At 51.0% G+C, this 19,059-nt stretch overlaps 1 protein-coding gene across 3 annotated transcripts in view; it reads left to right on the plus strand.

The window, feature by feature from the left end:
• LOC149351278 (lewis-type alpha-(1,3)-fucosyltransferase-like) overlaps positions 1 to 19,059 on the plus strand; it is a 56,222-nt gene that overhangs the window by 19,926 nt on the left and 17,237 nt on the right. Inside the window, exon 1 of one of the 3 annotated variants that reach the window (XM_089580565.1) lies at positions 1,518 to 1,785. The exons of the other annotated variants lie outside the window; for them this stretch is intronic. The gene's annotated coding sequence lies outside the window, so the exon portion shown is untranslated. Of the gene's footprint in view, positions 1 to 1,517; positions 1,786 to 19,059 lie in introns of those variants that run through there. 3 annotated transcript variants of the gene reach the window in all.

Consider the following 19,059-nt stretch of genomic DNA (forward strand, 5'->3'; position numbering starts at 1 on the left):
CGAGATTTAATTTCACTTAACTGTGCTGCTTAACTGCACATTTATCTTCCAGTTTATCAAATGGGGCCTTGTAGCTCCTAGGTGTTTTCTGTGACGAAAGCCATGGGGCATAGGGGACTTTTATTTTAAATTGTTGTATTCATCAACGGGAAATGAATGGGATAATTATTTTAAAGATAATTGATTAGAAAGCAGAAGAAAACACAACCACATGCCGCCGGTGGGATCCGTACCACGACCTCCGGATCCCACCGGCGGTGGTTGGATTCGTACCCACGACCTCCGGATCCCACCGGCGGCCTGTGGTGGTTTTTTCTTCTGCTTTCTAATCAGTTATCTTGAAAATAATTACCCCATTAATTTACCGTTGATGAACTCCACAAATTAAATTTAGCAAATCCCCTGTGCTCCTTCATTTCGGTGACTGTTGGCTTCCGTCATTTATCTCATGCCCTCTCTTCCCTTCCCTTCTCTGCTAGGTGTTCTCTATTATTTCGGTGCCGTCAGGAACCCGTTCTATTTTGCGGGGTGGAGTATAGCAAAAGTACTAGCACAGCAGTGGAAGCTCCTCGTGCGCAATTTACCTGCAGCCAGAAAAACTCATTCCCTGCGCTCCCCGTGAAGTTTGGGTGTGACCTACTTGACTGATATCAACTCGGGCTACGTTTGATACCTACTGCGCGTTTGATACCTACGCACGCACGCAAACGCACGCACGCACACACACGCACACACACACACGCACACACACACACACACGCGCGCGCGCGCGCACGCACGCACACACACAAAATCTTTGCGTTGCTTGTACTAGGAACTTTCATGCCTGCCATCAGCTCGAACAAACTGGTCGTTCAGCTGCATGATATATACAGCTTCGTTTCAATGTTTCCTTTACTCGGTTCATAGCTGTCTCTAAAGCGATCGCTAACAAATAAGCACATGACAGCACATATCGCTAACAGGAATTTACTCCTGTCAACGCGTAGTTTTGAGTTTGGGAAGGCTCAATCGGATGCTTTATTTTTTTTTATTCGAGTCAAGGGAACAGTTCGAATAACCAGGTCGCATACGAGCGCACGATACCTGGCAGCCTGTTAACACTCCAAAGTGGCGTTGTCCTCAAAGGACAACCTCCAGTGTTTAATGGACTAGCTGACACCACTGGCGAGCGCGTCTCGTTGAACGGCCATGGGGGGTGTGGTTAAGTGGTCAACGTGAGTTTTGGTGTCGAAGGAAATATGCATCACGCAACGGTACGGTTAACAGGAAGATAATTGATGATGCTGATACAAGCGCTGTCTCTGAAGGCGGACGCATTGGCCCCTGATAGAATGCAGAACTCAGCCACAGAGTGCGCCATCTATCGAGCATCCGTCGCGTTGCGCTTCCGCGCTGCGCGGCGCATTCTTTCCTCGCGGTGCCGCTGCTGACTTGCACCATGAGCACCATGAGAAGGGACAAAGACGGCTGGGAGGGAGAGGGTATTGAGAGAGGCATGCCGTGGCGCTCGCCAGGGGGCGAAGAAAAGTTTTTCTCGGGACAGTAGGATAGCGCTGGCGTGGTATCGTGCAGCTCCGTGCTTCTGTTGCGCGCCGATTCGAGGGCGAGTTGTTCGTCGTCCGCTTCCGAGCCTGGGCTAGTGGTGGAGGGTATGAGGGTCTTCCCTGTCCACTCAACGCCGCGAAAAGTTCGCCGAGACACCGAACCAGCTGGCGCACCGGACGGTTCCTGCTGGCATTTGATGAACGCGGCGGGCCGCTGGCTTCCTCTGCGGGCCGACGGGTAAGTGCGGCTTCTTTCGGCCAGGTGAACGCACTGCTCGACCGCGCGAACTCGCATCAAGCGACCCGGAACGCGCATGCATTCTAGGCGCGCCTGTTCACCATGATGTGACGGCCTGTAAACATTTGGTGGTCTTAATTCCGGTACCCGTGAAGAAGGAAGCGTGAGACTTCTTTTTTGGGCTATCACGTCTGTCAGTCACGCATATTCAATATCTCGCCAGCTGTCAGTTAAAAGTCGCTGAGCAATTTTAGACCTGCCGCAGGCACAAACACGGAATCGCCTGCAGCTGGATTGATTTTTTCTAAACGGAACAGTGTTATTCGTTGCTGAGTTCGATGAAACTCGCCTAATGCCGAGCTAATCGGTGATCTTGACATGGCTGGCGCCGCGCTTCCCCTAGTGCCTGCGTTAAATCGCGCGCTTTTTTATAACGGTTCCTGTACTCCCGCAGGCGGCTGTTTAGGACGGATTGTTTTCACAAGCGCTTCGTCCTGAACCGCGCTCAGCGGTAGCACATCGTCGAGACCATTTTTCGCAGGGAATTGCTGTAGTAAGCAATCAGATGGCCGTGAACGATCATCTAGACTCCATCCAGCCGCACAAACGCCTGTTGTCGCGATCTCGGAAGCTCGGTGCGAAATGGCAGAAGCTGTGCTGCCTCACTCAGCACTGCCAGCACCTTGCTGACGAGTGCGGCGGTGTGGTATACGTTTGTCGACGCAACCTCTGACGCCGTCGTCTGCGGCCGGACTGTGGGTAGATGTAAGCACTCGCTGACGCTGACTCGTGGTCAGTTAGTCGTCACGACCATCTCATCAATGCTCACGGTGTGCTTGCTTGCGGTGTAAATTTCACTCACTAGTACTCCGACAGCTCGAAATTATCCCGAGCCCTCCACTACGGTGTCCTTCATAGCTTGAGTCGCTTTGGGACGTTAAACCCTATAAAACCTCGTAAGGTCACTGAGGATTTTGCTAACAAGGAACACAATGGATCTTGCCTTTCTAAAATTTGTTTTAAAGCCAATTCAAGGAATGCGTCGTATATTATCCCGAGACTAGGCTAAAGAAAATTTGCAGTATACGGGGAAACGAAATGGCAGGTGCGGCAGCCAGCTTGAGTGCCGTAAAGAAACCTTCTCAGATGATAGGGTCTGTGATGTTGGTTTGTTGTTCAGATACTTTTAGGGCCTGTGCACGCATTTGAGCGAAGAGCGAGCTCTAATTTTCCTCTGTCCTTCGGAAATTTCATATTTTTCTCTATATTTGACATTTCCTAGCACACGGCCTAAAGTTCGAAACCCGGCGAAAGATATTTCAATCATGTTCCGGAACCCAGGTGATTACATGGTGGCACAATTTTTCAGTCCGGGTCTCGGGAGTCCGGGTCTTTCGGAGCCCAACCCCACCGAAAGTCGCCATAAACGCGCACCTGCTTGTCCACATCAGTCGAAACCATGGAAGTGGAGGCGAGTGAGTGGGTCGGAATAAAAGGTGATAAAAGTTGCAGATGCATGAGGACCTTACGAAACCAACACCCAGTTGGAAACACGCCGGAGTCCAGACACGCCTGTGCGAGATACGACGTGATTTTCCGCACTGGAATCCCTATCGAGGAAAGCGCTGTGACGCATTTGGTGTTCCCACTCTCGCTCACTCTTGCAGCCACTAGGATTTACTTATCTGCGGCTTGCCTCTGTCGCCGAAGATTTACCGCTGCCTGACGGCCTAACACGCCTGCTGCGCAGCTGTAATCGGCTGCGCGAAAATCGCAGCGCTATATTGCGGTGACATGGTGAAAGTAATGCATACGACAGAGGCAGCGTTTGGGCTAGTCGCCTAGACATGTTTTGATCGCAAAAGCGCTCAAGAAGACAGGGTCACAGAAAGAGACGGACACACAGTGCGCACTGTGTGTCCGTCTCTTTCTGTGTCTCTGGCGTGATCGCTTTTACGATTAAAAAAAAATGTGTACGATCCAGTCCGTATATACTTGCGGAAGCTACTATGTGGGCTGCGGTGCACGCCGTGGCAGAGGATTGTGGGTAAATCCTAGTTACTTGGGTTCTTTGACGTGCACCGAAATCTCAGTACGCGGCTGTTCTTGCGTGGGGCCTCACCGTCGAAATGCGCGCCGTGGCGGATAAGGAAGCGGTGAACTCGTGCTCAGCAGCCGGACACCGTAGCAGATCCACTGAACTTCCGTGGCGGGTAGCAGAGAGGGGTGTAGTATACTAAACATATTTTTTGTTCTGTCCGGAACAGCTTGCAACTGCGTTTAATGCTGGTTTGTAAAGCACCGGTGCATCAAACGCGGCTTGTTTAATACTTGTGCGTAATATACGTCGCGCAGGCGCTTTCGCTGTGGTGACAGCATTCAGCGATCAGAGGCTGCAGCGCGACGCTGCAGTGCTTGTGAAAAGCCTGTTGACTGTGCAGCGTGGTCTCGTGCAACGCGCTGGAACGCGGGTGTAAGACCGTATTGGCATGAGCAAGACAAGTCGGACGAAGCGAGCTTGATGCGTCTTTCTTATTGCGTGTTTCATCTCTGTTTCGCTAGTTTGCTGAATTATGCCGGCTATAGCTACCCAGAGGGGCAGAATTTATCATACCGCATTTCGTGAAATAGTTTGAAAGTTAAACGCAAATAGTGAGAGCAGGACTCAAAACGTTTCGAACAAAGATTTTGAAAAGTCATCCTGTGAAATGTTCGTTTTGGTTCTTCGAACGCCGTTTGACATATTTTGTAGACAAGCCTTAGGCTCGAGCTGCGAAGTTCGGAGCTTTCTGCCCTGCTGTAATTTGCTGCTAATAGGCGGAAAAATGCGTCCAGCAACTCGTTCGCGTGTCGCGGCGGTGAAAATGAGCGAATTCCATGAACGGGTATTTGCACCGCCGCCACACGGCTTATCTAATTGCCCTAGTCATTGACCGTGTCATCTGCCGCACAGAGATGCACGCCTGGGCGAAGCATCGGCATGCGCTGCCTCTGACTCGCGATCGATGATGGCTTGGCCAGGATTACATTTGCCCGAATTAAATAATAATAATCCTACAACGAAACGCGCGGCTCTCAAGACCCAAATGCCAGCTTCGGTAACTTTTCGCAGTTGCTTGCGAGCGCTGTGCGCTGTTTTCAGGGCACTGATGTTTGAACCAGGAACACAACAAGGCACTCACCGCGAAGGAACGCGTGTAAAGCCAATGTTAACAGCGCCAATATGAGTTGGCCTTTCGTGTAAATGAACAAGATTTGAGATACGGATAACCTTCAGCAAATGTCATGGCTCTCTCTCTCTCTGTGTGCGTGTGTGTGCGTGTGTGTGCGTGCGCGCGCGCGCGCGCGCGCGCGTGTGTGTGTGTGTGTGTGTGTGTGTGTGTGTGTGTGTGTGTGTGTGTGTGTGTGTGTGTGTGTGTGTGTGTGTGTGTGTGTGAGAGAGAGAGAGAGATTTTTAGGTTTTGTGGCACGTACGGTCGACTGCCAGCCATTTTCTTTCCCACACCCGAGGTATGTGGGCGCGTGCGCATGATTGTGCATGTGTGCGCGCGCGCGTGTTTCACCTTGCTCTTAGCGTACTAGACATGCCCGCTCGACTATACTGCATCGAGTCACAGGCGTTCTGCATGAGAGCTGCTCTAGCAGTGTTGACCGACACAGCAACCACCGCAGTTATCACCCGAGCTGATAGGCGGACTCATTTTTGGACCCTCGCGGGTGGCATTTACTTGATACGGTCGAAGACAACAAGCTAGCTCACTCTATCACGAAGAGGCTAAAGGGCGTGGGAGTTGAAGAACGCGCAGGAAAAAGAGGTGCAGCCCTTTGCCTTCTTCTAGTCCCACGTGCTTTAGTGTTGCTCCTTTTAAGGTGAACCAGTAACGAAGATCGGGTTTCTGGCGGCAGCTCGTACACAGTAAAAAAAAACCCTTAAGCTTCGCCTTTAAGAGTGGAACGCGACAGTGTGCTGCAGCGCTGACAAGGTATTACTAATGCACGCATCAGTACACAAAGACACTTCATGAAGTGAAAGACCACAACTCATTCACTAGGTCCACTTTTATTCATTTCGAACCAGCCAGAAGCCATTTCAGTCGAATGATGCTTCAACTCAGGGAGGTCTATGATGAAAGAGACTTTCTACTGTACTGGTTTCCGCTGTTGATGCGGTGTGCATATTCAAGAAAACTTTGCGCAGAATGACACAAGACGGAGGGAGAAACACGTACACACACACGAGCGCGGTGTGCATCTTTGCTGCCCTTTTAGTTGGGATGTTTTCTGTCAAGTTAGTGCAGTCACTAGCTGCGTGCTTTGTAAATAATCTGTATATATCCTCTTTCTGTACATGCATAACCTCGTGTAGTTAATACCCTGTTGGGAAAAAAAAAGTTCTTAGCGTGGTCTGCGCATGTTCGCCTCGCAATCTGAGGGACCTGGGTTCGATTCCTCGTGTCTATACAAGTTTCGGTCCAACCGCCTCTTTTCCAAGTGTGTCGCATAACATTTTGTGATTAAGTCGCATAGACAACTAAACAAGCGTACGTGCCGTGGCCCCAGAGCCGAAGAAGCGCCCCCAGTCCCTGCCGAAACCCACGTTCTGCTTAAGCCTGAATGTTTACATTCATACGTGACGTAACTTCAGCCCTCACAATAATAACCCTCAGGTTAGCCAAATGCTTCTAGTTGGTAGCCGCAAGTCACGACATGGCGTTTGCATTGGTGTTTGTTTCTCCCTTTTTGTGCTGGACAGTAATGTTGAACCTCTGCAGGGCGAGCGCCCAGCTTTGTGAGCTTGGCGCTGTGCCGGCTGCTAAGAGTCAGTTGCTTCAGCGGGTTGTCGTTCGTTATGATTCGAACTACTGCGCCAAACAGCAGACCTCAAGCCGACATAATTCCCAAATGATGGCATGCGCCTCCTTTTCTGTAGTCGCCCATCGAGTCGGGGCAGGAATAAGCTTCTTGCTCAAGAACGCGATTGGTTACTATCGCGCTAAGCTAGGCAGGCCCCCACCGCGTAGTCCTAGCCATCGGTTGTGAGCACGAACCCCCGACTTGGGTCAGGTGCCTAAGACGAAGATGCGTTTTGAAAGCAAACTTTGACCTCACAGAACATTTTCTGCGCCTTGTCATCCAGTTGGTGCTGCTCCGGTGTCTGTCCGTCAGTTAGTTAAGCTTGTCACAGTACGGCGTGAGAATAGTCGGGGGTGTATTGCCGGTAATAGTTTGATAAGTCCAGAAAACTTCTGAGCGCTTCCTTCGTCTGGGGTCTTGGCGTCTCATCTGTTGTCCTGACCTTTTCTTGATTAGCTCTGTGCTTCCACGATAACAGCTCGGACGGTAGGCGCGTCGAAAACGCGTCCTGCTCTGTTATCGCGTTCAGCTTCCGATGATCGCAGCACAGGCGCAGCCCTCTATCCTTTTTAGCAACACAAACCACTTGCCGAACCTGTGGGCTCTCAGCGGGGTGTATACACTATAGAAGCTCAGCTATCTGCCTCCCCACATCCTTGCGATACGCTATATTAGAACCTTGTTGGCATGGCTCGCCTGGCTCAGCATCTTCCTTTAGTATGGTTTCGTGCGCTCCCATAGTGCATTTACCGGGCCTATCGCAGAAGTCCGAGGAGTTGTGCTCTATCAGTGCCTCTAGCTACCGGTGCCGTGTTTCGTTCAAATGTTCGGGAGCTTCCGGCGGCAGTGCATCTCCCGGTTCTAAACGCATGGGAAACGGCATGGAATGCTTGTTAGCGTGGACAGTCCGAATGGGCTGCCGTCGAGTTCAGTCACGCTCTACGCACTGCCTTCCGCACTATAATTTCACAGGCCCCATCCATTTTGACATCAGATTTCCTTCTCCTTACTTCTCAAGCAGCACCTGCTGTCCATCTATGAATTGTTTGTCGACAATGCGCGCTTTGTAATGCCCAATGTACCTGCGCTGCGCTACCGGGCTATTGTCACCCGTCATTGCGTTTAACATCATCATCATCAGCCTGACTGCACCCACTGCAGGGCAAAGGCCTCTCCCATGTCTCTCCAATTAACCCTGTCCTTTGTCAGTTGCCGCCACTGTATCCCCGCAAACTTCTTAATCTCATCCGCCCACCTAACTTTCTGCCGTCCCCTGCTACGTTTGCTTTCTCTTGGAATCCACTCCGTTACCCTTAAGGACCAGCGGTTATCTTGCCTTCGCATTACATGCCCTGCCCAAGCCCATTTCTTCCTCTTGATTTCAGCTAAGATGTCATTAACCCGCGTTTGTTCCCTCACCCACTCCGCCCTCTTCCGATCTCTTAACGTTACACCTATCATTTTCCTTTCCATAGCTCGCTGCGTTGTTCTTAACTTAAGCTGAACCCTCTTTGTTAGCCTCCACGTTTCTGCCCCATAGGTGAGTACCGGTAGGATACAGCTGCTCTTCAGCGTTTAACATATCAGCCAGTTTCTCGCGCAAAGCTTGCCAGTACTCTGCCGCCGGTGTTGCCAATGGATCTTGCACCGTCCGGTCCCCGATTCCTCACCCCCCCCCCCCCCCCTCTCCGATCCTTTATTTCCAGTCCCCGATCCTTTATTTTGTAATTATACTAGTAATTTCAGGGACACGGGGGCTATGATGGATGCTGTATTAACGTAACGTAAACCAGCTGGGGTTTTTTCAGCATGCGTTGAAATCGCACAGCACACGCGCGTTTTTGCATTTCGTTGCCATCGAAATGCGGCTCCCGCAGCCGGAATCGAACCCGCGACCTTGGCTCAGCTGTTTTAGAGCGAAAGCTCTACTCCTCCCGTTCAAGGTCATGTCGTTGTGCGAAGCGACCTTTGTTGGAGGCAGCGGTGCGCGAAATAAAAATGAGAAAAATTAAAATATGAAATCATATAATGAAATAAATTAAAAACATAAAAATCACAATAAGTGAGAACAAAAACGAAAATAAAAAAAGCAAGATAACCTAAAAATGAGAAGATAAAAACAAAAATAGTAAAGATTTAACGAAAAAAAAATTAAGACAAATCTAAAGAATTGCAGAAAGCAATGTGTTAAGAATTGCAAAAAAGAATTCCAGAAAGAAATGTGTAAACAGTTGTGGAAAGAGATGCGTAAACAATTGCAGAAAAGCAGATTTCACTCTGCATTAATGTTGGCAGATTTGCGACGAACCTGCGTCAGTTTATTTTCCTCTTTTTTGCGCCGCTCAGCCATCATGAGGGGTTTGTTTAGCACCTGCTGTATGACAACGAATGCCTCCAAAAGTTGTTGCACTACCCGCCGCGGTGGCTCAGTAGTGAGCGCGTACGGCTCCTTGATGGCGTGACCCTTTTTGCTTGCCATCTGCTAGCCATCGATGGGATTTTCTGTACCATCTGCGAGCACACACACACACACACGCGCGCGCACGCACGCACGCACGCCGCCGCCAGCTTTCCTCGCAATGGGACTAGTAATGCTTTCGCATTCAAACTTCAAAAGCAGGTTAATCACCACGCGCCTCTCATTTTGTGGACCCCCGGGGAACAAAACGCGAACGATGGCACAGCCCACCTCCTCAGGCTTCGCGGGAATGTCCAACACTCATCAGAAAACGTGGGCACCTAGGAGAACATGATTTTTTAATGGAAGAATTGCAGGTGCCCTCGTTTCTCGGACGAAGTGTGTAACGTCTTGAGCAAGCACCGTTTTTGCCAAAAGTAACCGAGCAGGCTCGCAGCCGAGTCGAGGCACTGCGGCCTCTGGCTCTGGCCGCTGCACCCCGACTGCGCGTGTGAACTGGCTGACGTAAGCCTGCGCCTTCGCTCATTATGACAGTGCTCAGAAGGCGCGAAATCGCTCGCCGCACAAGCTGCCCGCTTACTTATCCTCCAAGAAAGGAGAGCGAGGGCAAAGGTGTGCGTTTACCCTCGCGGCCGGGGAGCTGGGGCTACAGTGCCGTGGACCGCAGCGCCACTGCTCGGCCGCTCGGTTACTTTTGGCAAAGACGGTACGTTTGAGTCGCCCGGAACCCGCACTTGACTGAAGCGTCTCGCCTGGCCTATGTACGCTGCGATTTCAGAACACTGCGCAACCGTCGGGCGTATCATGCAGGCAGCGCTTTGTCTCACACGCTATCGTTCGCGCCGCTCATTATGGCACGGACAATGCGGTATTTGTGCGGTCGGCTTCGAGCCTCGCCGGCACGGCTGTAGCGTCGTATCGGGGCGCTCCAGAGGAGGTCGGAACGAACGTGGGTGAGTCGATAACGAGGCTTTCGATAATAATCTGCTGCAACTATGAGTTTTCTTTGGTTCTTATTTTTCGCAGCTATAAATTTTCATGTGCCGTTCTGCGTTTTGAGGCAAGGTTCACTCTTCAGGCTGGGCGTTGTGAAAAAAAGTGTATGTGCAGTCGTGATCAGCGTGCCTTGTGAGCCAGCACCATGCACACTGCGGGGGCAGCCCGTTCATACCTGATATCCAGAATGGCACTCGAAATACCGCCGCCGCCGTTCGTAGCGGGGTACGACGACTGTGTAGGTTAGCTAGTCTGTAGAGAACGGCCGTTCGCTTCGAAACGCACATTTGGGGGCGCGAAATAGAGCCTTTGGACTTGCACCGGAGCAGCAATACACTGTACAAATGTGGCTTTTCTGCTTGTTTACCTGATTGGATGCGAAAGCCCTGTATGAGAGTGCTGGGGTATGATTAAGTGGTCAGCGCGCGAGCGCTGCTCATTCACAACGCAGTAAGCGAGGCGAAAGCCAAATCGCGTAAAGCCAATGAGTACGGCGCGGGACAGTTGCGAAACACACGCAAGAGAAGCCGATCGAGTCTAGCCTCCATTGCGCTTACTGATGGCCGCGTCCTCCGGCCGCTGCACCGGTGACGTGTTATCGCTGGCTGACTCGGCTCAATGGATGCTGTCTTAGTTAAGTACCTGGGCAGTCACGAAATAATCTCTCAGCCGTTGCATTTTTCTCACGCAGATAAGTCCGTTCAAAAGCTGATGCAGCTCGGGGCGCATCTCGGGGCATGTATTCCCACTGCATTGTCTGATTAGCGGCGTTCGACGACAGCGTTTGTTCCCCCTGGGTCCAGAGAACGAACTGTCATATATATGAGACGGTACGAAGTGTGCGTGATGTGTGCGGAACCACTGGATAGCCGTACTGTTCCACAGCGTCTGGCCCTATATACTCCACAGTGTGTCTTCATTGTGCGGCTGCCGGGAAAAGTGCGGCTGCCGAAAGCAGGAGTGGAAGAGGTGCCATTGCATGCATGAGCAGGATATTTGACTCCGAGCATCGTGTTTCGAAGTTGGGTTGAACGGTTGAGAAAATGGAAAAAGAAATGTTGGCTGAGTGGGATAGCCGGTAAGACTTTCGCGATTAAGGCCCAAAGGAAAGCGCAGCGAGGTTAATGTATAAGGAAAAAGACGCTGCTGCCCACTGCGCCATCCGCGCTGACACCAAGCCACACCCCGGTTAGCCAAGGAACCGGGGCTGCACTAAACTGGGTTGTCCGTCTGGGCAACACCAGAGCATCGGAGTGGTCTAAACGGTATGCCATTTGAACAAATTGGTACCTGTATATGAGATCAGCTGTTAGCTAAGCACCCGAAGTCTTGCGTATAGCGTCTGTCAGTGCGTGTTCGACGAGTGCTTCATGACTTCTTTGCGCCTCACGCCCCAACCCTCGCCTGCTCTCTCCAGCAACGATATATTGACGTTTCGGATTGTCCGTAGTCCCACCGAGGAGCGCGAGCGACGAGCTTCCCGAACGTTAACGGCGACAGCGACAAGATACGGTGGAACGTGCTGTCGCTGTTTCACGGTTCTGTGAAACGGCGAAGAAGCGTACCGTCGTGTCGTAAGCGACCACGTAGCTTCCCTTCAGCGACCACAAAGCATTGATGGCTGTCACGGAACAGGCGGTGTGAAATAAATATCAGACACGCACGCACACATCCGCATCGTTTCTTCTATACTACGGCAGCGGTCATGCAGCGCGAATATCGTCAGCTGTCAGCTGAGCGTTTCTCCTGTTGGCGACATGCGCTACGCGGCGAGAGGCGCCGCGTGTGCGCTGCCCCAGCCTCATTGGCCACGCTCACTCCAAGATCGCAGCGACGATTGCGTGGTGATATCTACACCTGTCGCTGTCATGCATATTCGCCAGAGCCCAACCAGAGACCTGAGCGGGATTACGTAAAATCTAGCGTTGTTTTTTATTTCTGCTCGTTTCGTACGTGACGTCATGCCCGGAGCTGTTTCAGCGGCATCAGGGAAAACCTTATGCACGTACACCTTCGGTCGATGCGAAATGTCTTTGAAGCAGCAGGGTCTCCTATACAGACTGACAACTATAGATAAAATGTGTTATGAGGCCTGGGTACATAGCGGAAACGATTCTTGCCGTGTATTGTGGCAATCTGGCACTCTGATTGTTTAAACGACGAATTGTAAGTTATGTTTGCACACACACACACAAAAAATGCGTTAAACTCGAAAAATGCAACTTTCTGCGGTTCCACGTTAACAGAGTATCGCTACAACTGTATGCCGGTTACATAACTTAGCTGTTAGGTGCGCAGTCTTTTTCGTTCAGAAAGTATTCGGCGTATCAGATTAGCTGTCGTGCCGGTTTCAGGCCGTTTCCTTGATGTAAGGCAGGTGTGTGCTGAGAAGCAGCACTGCTTCGCATCGATGAACAGAGCGGTGAAATATGGCGGCGCATATTGGTGCTTCAATACGCGTACGTCCACGAAAAGATCACAAGCACGTATACCTATATTAGAACAGAAGAAATGCAGATGTTCTTAACGTTACCCCTATCATTTTTCTCTCCGCCGCCGGATGGCTCAGTGGTTATGGCGCTCGGCTGGTGACCCGAAAGACGTGGGTTCGATCCCGGTCGCGGCGGTCGAATTTCGATTGAGGCGAAATTCTAGAGTTCCGTGTGCTGTGCTAGGTCAGTGCGCGTTAAAGAACCCCAGGTGGTCAAAATTTCCGGAGCCCTTCACTACGGCGTCCCTCATAGCCTGAGTCGCTTTGGGGCGTTAAACCCCCTTAAACCTAAACCATTTTTCTCTCCATAGCTCGCTTCGATTTCCTAACTTAACTTCAATCAATGCATATTTGAGTGCTGGCAAGATTAAAGTATTTCATATTCAAAACAGCAAACCAAGTACCTTTTAAAAACCAATTGTTAGCCTATCTGTGGCACGCTGAAAGCGTCGCTGTTGAGTTTTCCCCAGCTTGCGTCTCCAGCATCGCCGTTAGCGGCCCGCCTCGGACATATCAGAACACTGTCCTTAAAGCGAGTCTACCCTCACATTTTTCTTCATCTGACCTAATGTCGTCACTAAGAGCCGAGGGATTGCGTCGAGGGGAAAGTTTCTCGCCGAGGGGGGCGGAGTCGGAGCAGCGAAGGAGGTCACGTGGTTTAGCGGCGAGCGAGAGGGAACGATTGTGTGACATCTCGCGTGCGGTTTGCAGCACTTGCTGTGTCCGCTTCGTGCCAGGAAGGAGTGTTGCGTTTGCATCCGCTTTACTAAATGAAAAGTTTTCGAAAATGCCACCAGTGCGTGTCCTCACGTGCACCCAAGAAGAATTGGAAGAACGCAGTTGTTCGGGCGCCGAGTGCGATCAAGGTAGCGGTGAAGCGACTTCAAGGTAACGGCACTTCTTAGTTCCACGTGTAGTCGCCACGCTTTGGAGCGCTACGCGCGCGATGAAATCTCCCTTTACCTGTTTCTCCGCCTCTCACAGATCGGCACATGCGAATACAGCGAAGACGAGGGTAAAGACTTGTCATCTGCACCCCTTTAATTATGCGATAGAGAACCGTAAAGACAAGAGAGTATGGTCAAACTATATGGTGTATGCGTACTCTGTTAGTCCTCGCGTGTATGCATATGCATGCAAAGTAAGATTCCCCGGAGCGCACCAGGCTAGGACTGAAGTACACGTTGGAATGCTAGATAATAAGCAGCTTTTGCGCGGTTGTTTTCACGCCACCGCTCGTCATCAAACTTCCGACTGATTTCTGATCTGACGCCGGCCGTTTGTATCCAGACATCTTGTCCACAAGTGCGGAATGCAGCCCTGGCTTATTGCGTATGAATCCTGCCGACATGTTGTGAAGGAGACGTTGGGGGCGTGCAATGACGAGGTCGCTCTGACTTGCAGCGGCGTTATTGCAGCCGTTTTCACGTACGTTGCGGCAATTTTGTGCGATGTTTGGTCGGCAACTCCTGCTCTATAGCTTCATTATCGGGATGTAGTTCACGGCATAAGGCCGACAGAAAGGACGAGCAGTTTTGCTGCTTTATCGCTGCGTAGTTTGCAGTCTGTGTGTTCCCCGACGTTAGCACTCCAATCAACGGCATGTGCATCGACAGCGTATACTCATAAAAACGTTCCCGTAGAAGCGTGTTAAATTTGGGCAATTGGTGTAGCATACTTTACACGATACAGTGCAGAAGACAGTGCGAATGAGGCGAAAGTTCGTTTTTTTTTCTATTCCATTTTGCGCCTTACGTGCTGCCACAAATTTTGATTGGCTTCCTGCTTTATAGACCGGGAAGAGTTTAGCCGTCGCTTCAAAAAAAAAAAAAAAACAGCGTCCAGGCAGTTTGAAAGCTGGCCGAAAGCTTACCCCCTATACCTCCATACTCTAGCGCGAGCATCTGCACTCTGCCGAAGCCACACGTAGCATGCATCTCCGTCTAGCAGTCGTAATGCTGTCTGGGCAGTGCATCAGCTGCTGCAGAAATTGCTGATGGTGACTCGGCTCTCAACTTGGCTGTCCGTTCGCGCACAGGGACTGACTGACTGACTGAAAAACTTTATATTTGAAATATGTACAGGGAGCGAGTGGAGCGGTCCTTAAAGGGCCACTGACCAGGGTCCGGACATTTTTGAAAAACAAGCCCACTGCATAGATGAGGCATCGAAGATAACCTCTGCAAAATACTAGAGCCATGCGCGCCCCGAAAAGCTGCGAAAATTCAAATCAAAGCCCGTTCGTTCTTTCCTTCCTTCAAAAACGGGCCCCGCCCACTACTCTGCACCCCGCTGACGTCAAGGGTGGCTACTTTCGCTAAAGGCACTCCATTGGTGCATCGTTCTGACTGACGGGAGAAGGTTGGGCGTAGCCTTGGCGTCGCGTCGTCTGCACAAGGCTTTCCGCAGCGCCTTCTGTTCTGGCTCATGCCTCCAAACCCGCATGAAGGAAAAAAAAAAAAAAACTGCTGAGGGAGCGTGCGGCGACAGCCTTGAACCCTTGCCATAAAAAGTAAAAAATAGTAAAACTGAGGGAGTTGGTTCGCCCCCCCCCCCTCCCCCCCCGCCGTGATCACGTCACGAGAAGCTCTGCGTGCGCGCTCCCTTCTCAGTTTCTTTTCTTCTATGCGAGCCCCCCAAAACAAGGTTTTAATTAGTAGTGCAGCAGAGCCTTTCCCTCGCTCGTCCACTTGAGCGCTCCGCATAGACACCGCTTATCCTCCATGCATCTTGCGTACGCCCTGACTCCAATGAACGACATGGTATTCGGAGCGGAGAAAAGACACAAACACACAGAACACAAACACACATGAAGAAAAGCAAACGGGCGGTTGCCGGGTCCGCACTTCGCCGTGTGTTTCGAACAGAAACGACTTCCGCCCATCCGCTCGTGAAACGGTGGGGAGGCCTAAAAAAAAAATGAAAAGGTGGCTCGCTAACTGGGAATGACAAACAGATGTATGAAAGGGTGCGCTCGCTAACAAGTCTAGGTGGTCGAGCCGATCGCGCCTCTCGATCGTTCAGTGTGCGGAGAAAATGCGACGACGCTGTTTCAGCCCCAGCAGCAAAAACCAAGAAAAGAATTCTATTGAAGGCGGGGCCATGACGTACCCTGTGACGCACTCCACAGACACCACGCCTCCGGCTTACGTCGGAGAAGGAAGGGGTGATTTTGCCTTGCCGAGCCTACTCGACGAGGAGCGGGAGAGAAGAATTTCGAGGAGGGAATGGAAGGAGAGGAGGCTCGCTGAAAGAGAGGTAGAGAGTGTCTGCTGAGCTGGGGTGGTCCGTGGCCCTTTAAGGGGCCGCCCCTTACAAACTAGGTGGGCTGCTCATTACAGGAGCCCATTGGCTGTAGCTGCTGCTCGGGCGCGCCCGACCAGGGCCTTCTGGAAAAGTCTTCGGACCTTTACCACATGGTGTGGGCATGCCAATCAACTTCGCACCTTCCCCTATCCCCAACCCTACCCGGGAGATCTGGGAGGCGGCCCTGCTCGGCTGCTCTGACCTGGCGCGCACAGGGTGCAACCGTCCTGGGGTTAAGAAGGCGATTATACGTGACGCCGCTTGAGTTTGTGCGCGTGCGTGCGTGCGTGCGTGCGTGCACGCGCGCTGTTGTCTTTACGCTGAGCATGTTCTTTCAGACCGTCATTGCAAAAGGACAAAACGATGCACCCGCCCGATTGTGTTTGTGTTGTTATTCAAGTTGAATGGCTGCTTTCGACAGTGAGACAAGAAGGCTTCTTCCATTTAGCGGGCCTCACGCTTGAGATTATGTAAGAGCTGCTATAGCCAAGGAACAAGGGCTACCGTGGCCCAGGGGTAGTAGTAGTAGAGCATTTTAGCCAGGCGTTTCTTGTACGGCTTCCTCCGGCCAGCAAGAGCATGCACAGGTGGCCGGTCAGCCAGATAATGGTAACGCAATGCTAAAACGTTCTCGCGCTACGCAAACCTCTGTACAGATGTTGGTACATACAGGTGTACCAGCCGTGCGAAAAAAAAAAGTGCATGCGGAAGGGGAATGTTCAACGGTAAGGATGAAATACTGCTACGCTGGGGAACTCCATGACGAAGCTTGTCAACTGAACTTCGACATTCCTGAATGTTGGTCTAGGACGCAAAAATCCCTTAAGGAGACGAAGAAGGGAAGCGACTCGCTGTCGTTGAAGGCAGAGGGAAGCCGATTGTGTGACATGAAGTTATAAAGAGTGGATGTTCCGAGATTATCAGCGAAACTTGATTCTCGATTTTTGAAACATATCTATTACGGGGGTTTTGAATTTTCGATGTAACCCGATAAAATACTGATAAAAAGCCGGTGAATTAATTTCTTGAAATTCGATTTTAACCGAAAAAAGCAGGTATTCCTGACACGCATGTCACAACTAGCTTGCTATTCAGTAGCAGTTTCAGTAGGTTATAGGAGAAAATTCAAGTTCAGGAACCAGGAACGCGGTGGGACAACGGTACCTTTGGAATTGAGTACCGTAGTTGGAAGGTTTGAGGCGTTGAACCGCGAACTCGGACACGCCGTCGCAGATCGAGAGGCTTCATCTCCTCGACAAGCGCTGTCAGCTATAGCGTATCACCGTCTTCTGAAACTTATCACCGGCTTAAGACTGACGCTGAGTTAAGTAGGTTTTTTTCACTGCGCATAAGGATTCTGACAACTTCTGGAACCGTAACAAGCAACCGACAATTCGAAATCGTGCATAAACGGCACGAAATTGTCATGTTCCGGCTTTCGCGACGGCTAAGCGGCAGTTCCATCGCTGCCGTCATCACGCGATCGTGATGCGCTGTCCTCTTGTTCGACGCAGAGCTCAAAATGCTTTTAAAGCTAAATTTTTACTAACGCTGTTGGCTCACGGCCCGGTCCTTGAACTTTAGAATTTTTCTTTCTTTTTGTTATGACTGCAGGAAGGGTAGCGGATCGTGCTAGTTGGTGCAGTTTTGACATTTTTCGAAGCGCTAAAAGAACATGGACGCAGAGGGAACAGACAGGGACGAGCGCTACTTCCAACTGTTTATTTCATAAAACCGCAAGTGCTTTAAACAGTTCTCGAACGCTTTTATGACACGGCAGTAAACTGCACGTGCGCGATTACACAGTATAGCTGCCGAGACTAACAGAACCAAGAAGATAAGTGCACGATTACGTTGATACCCTGAGGAAGGCGAGTTCTTTTTTTGACAATGAAATAGACGGTGAGCTTACACAAGTGCTACCCAAGCACTTGCGGTTTTACGAAATAAACAGTTGGAAGTAGCGCTCGTCCCTGTCTGTTCCCTCTGCGTCCTTGTTGTTTTAGCGCTTAGAAAAATGTCAAGACTGCACGACTTCCGTCTGCAAAAGTTGCTCGTAATACTTCCATTCGTCTCTGATTTTACATGATCTGCTGTTACAAATAAAATGCCAAGAAAAAGTGCTTCACTTTTGACCGCAAAGCCACATCGTATACAGTCGAGCCCACTTATAACGAAACTGACAGTCATGCGGATTGCGTTCGTTGTATCCGAAGTTCGTAGTAAGTGGATTTGCCCTGTTACAGGGCAAATACTAAGTCAGACAAAACCGGCGTTTCTTCCTTTAAAAGGTCATTTGTGGACGTCTGTTTCTCCAAAGCGGACCCTATCAAACCGCTTTCTAAGCTGTCCAGCGCGGTCATGTGCTCCTGGCCGAGACATATGCTACGGACTAGCCGCTTTAATGACGCGATAATACCAATAGCGATCAGGCGTTCACGGCAACTGGTAGCGTAGGCTGGCACCCTCGTCTTCGATACTCGACAAGAATATAACAGCTAAGCTACCGCAACGCATGTGCGTCAAGGACGTATAGTATGCGGCACACTCTTGAAAGGCTCTCAAGTAGCGTATTGGGCTCCAAATAAGGCGACACCTCGCCTCAGCAGCTAAGCTGTGGAAGCAACATTTGCGCGGGAGAAGAACCGCATAGACCTACGGATCAGGTGGGAACTAGTACTCAAACCGAGAACCATTGGATACTCTCAGCTCAATTTTCATTGATTGGGGCGCACTGCTCGCCCGCTCTAAACAAGGGTGACGCAGACTGCTGTCTGCGCGCTGCGTGTACGTACGCGGCAGTTGCTCAGAAGGTGTGGAGATCCGACTGGGCAGGTGGTACACGCCACGTGACCGGGTGGGCCAGCAGTCCTCGCCGCTTGCACCGGTGCCTCTCTCTCGCGCTTACCACGCTTCTGCTTTTACTCAGACGCTTTTGCCCAGCCGCCACGCACACACGCGCACCGTTTGACGTTGTAACTTGCCAGGGCGCACTTGGCCCGCGGTTAACTGCAGTTTCAATGCTACCTTTTCATGCGACGGCATTACTAGCAACTAGCCCCATTACGAAAAATGCCGGCGGCTCTGTGTGTGTGTGTGTGCGTGTGCGTGTGTGTGTGTGTGTGTGTGTGCGTGCGTGCGTGCGTGCGTGCGTGCGGTACTCGCAGATGGTATAGAAAATCCCAGCGATGGCAAGAAAAATTGGGTG

The sequence above is a fragment of the Amblyomma mixtum genome, chromosome 3 (assembly GCF_055824585.1).
Source record: "Amblyomma mixtum isolate Tamu chromosome 3, ASM5582458v1, whole genome shotgun sequence".
Taxonomy (NCBI): Eukaryota; Metazoa; Arthropoda; class Arachnida; order Ixodida; family Ixodidae; genus Amblyomma; species Amblyomma mixtum.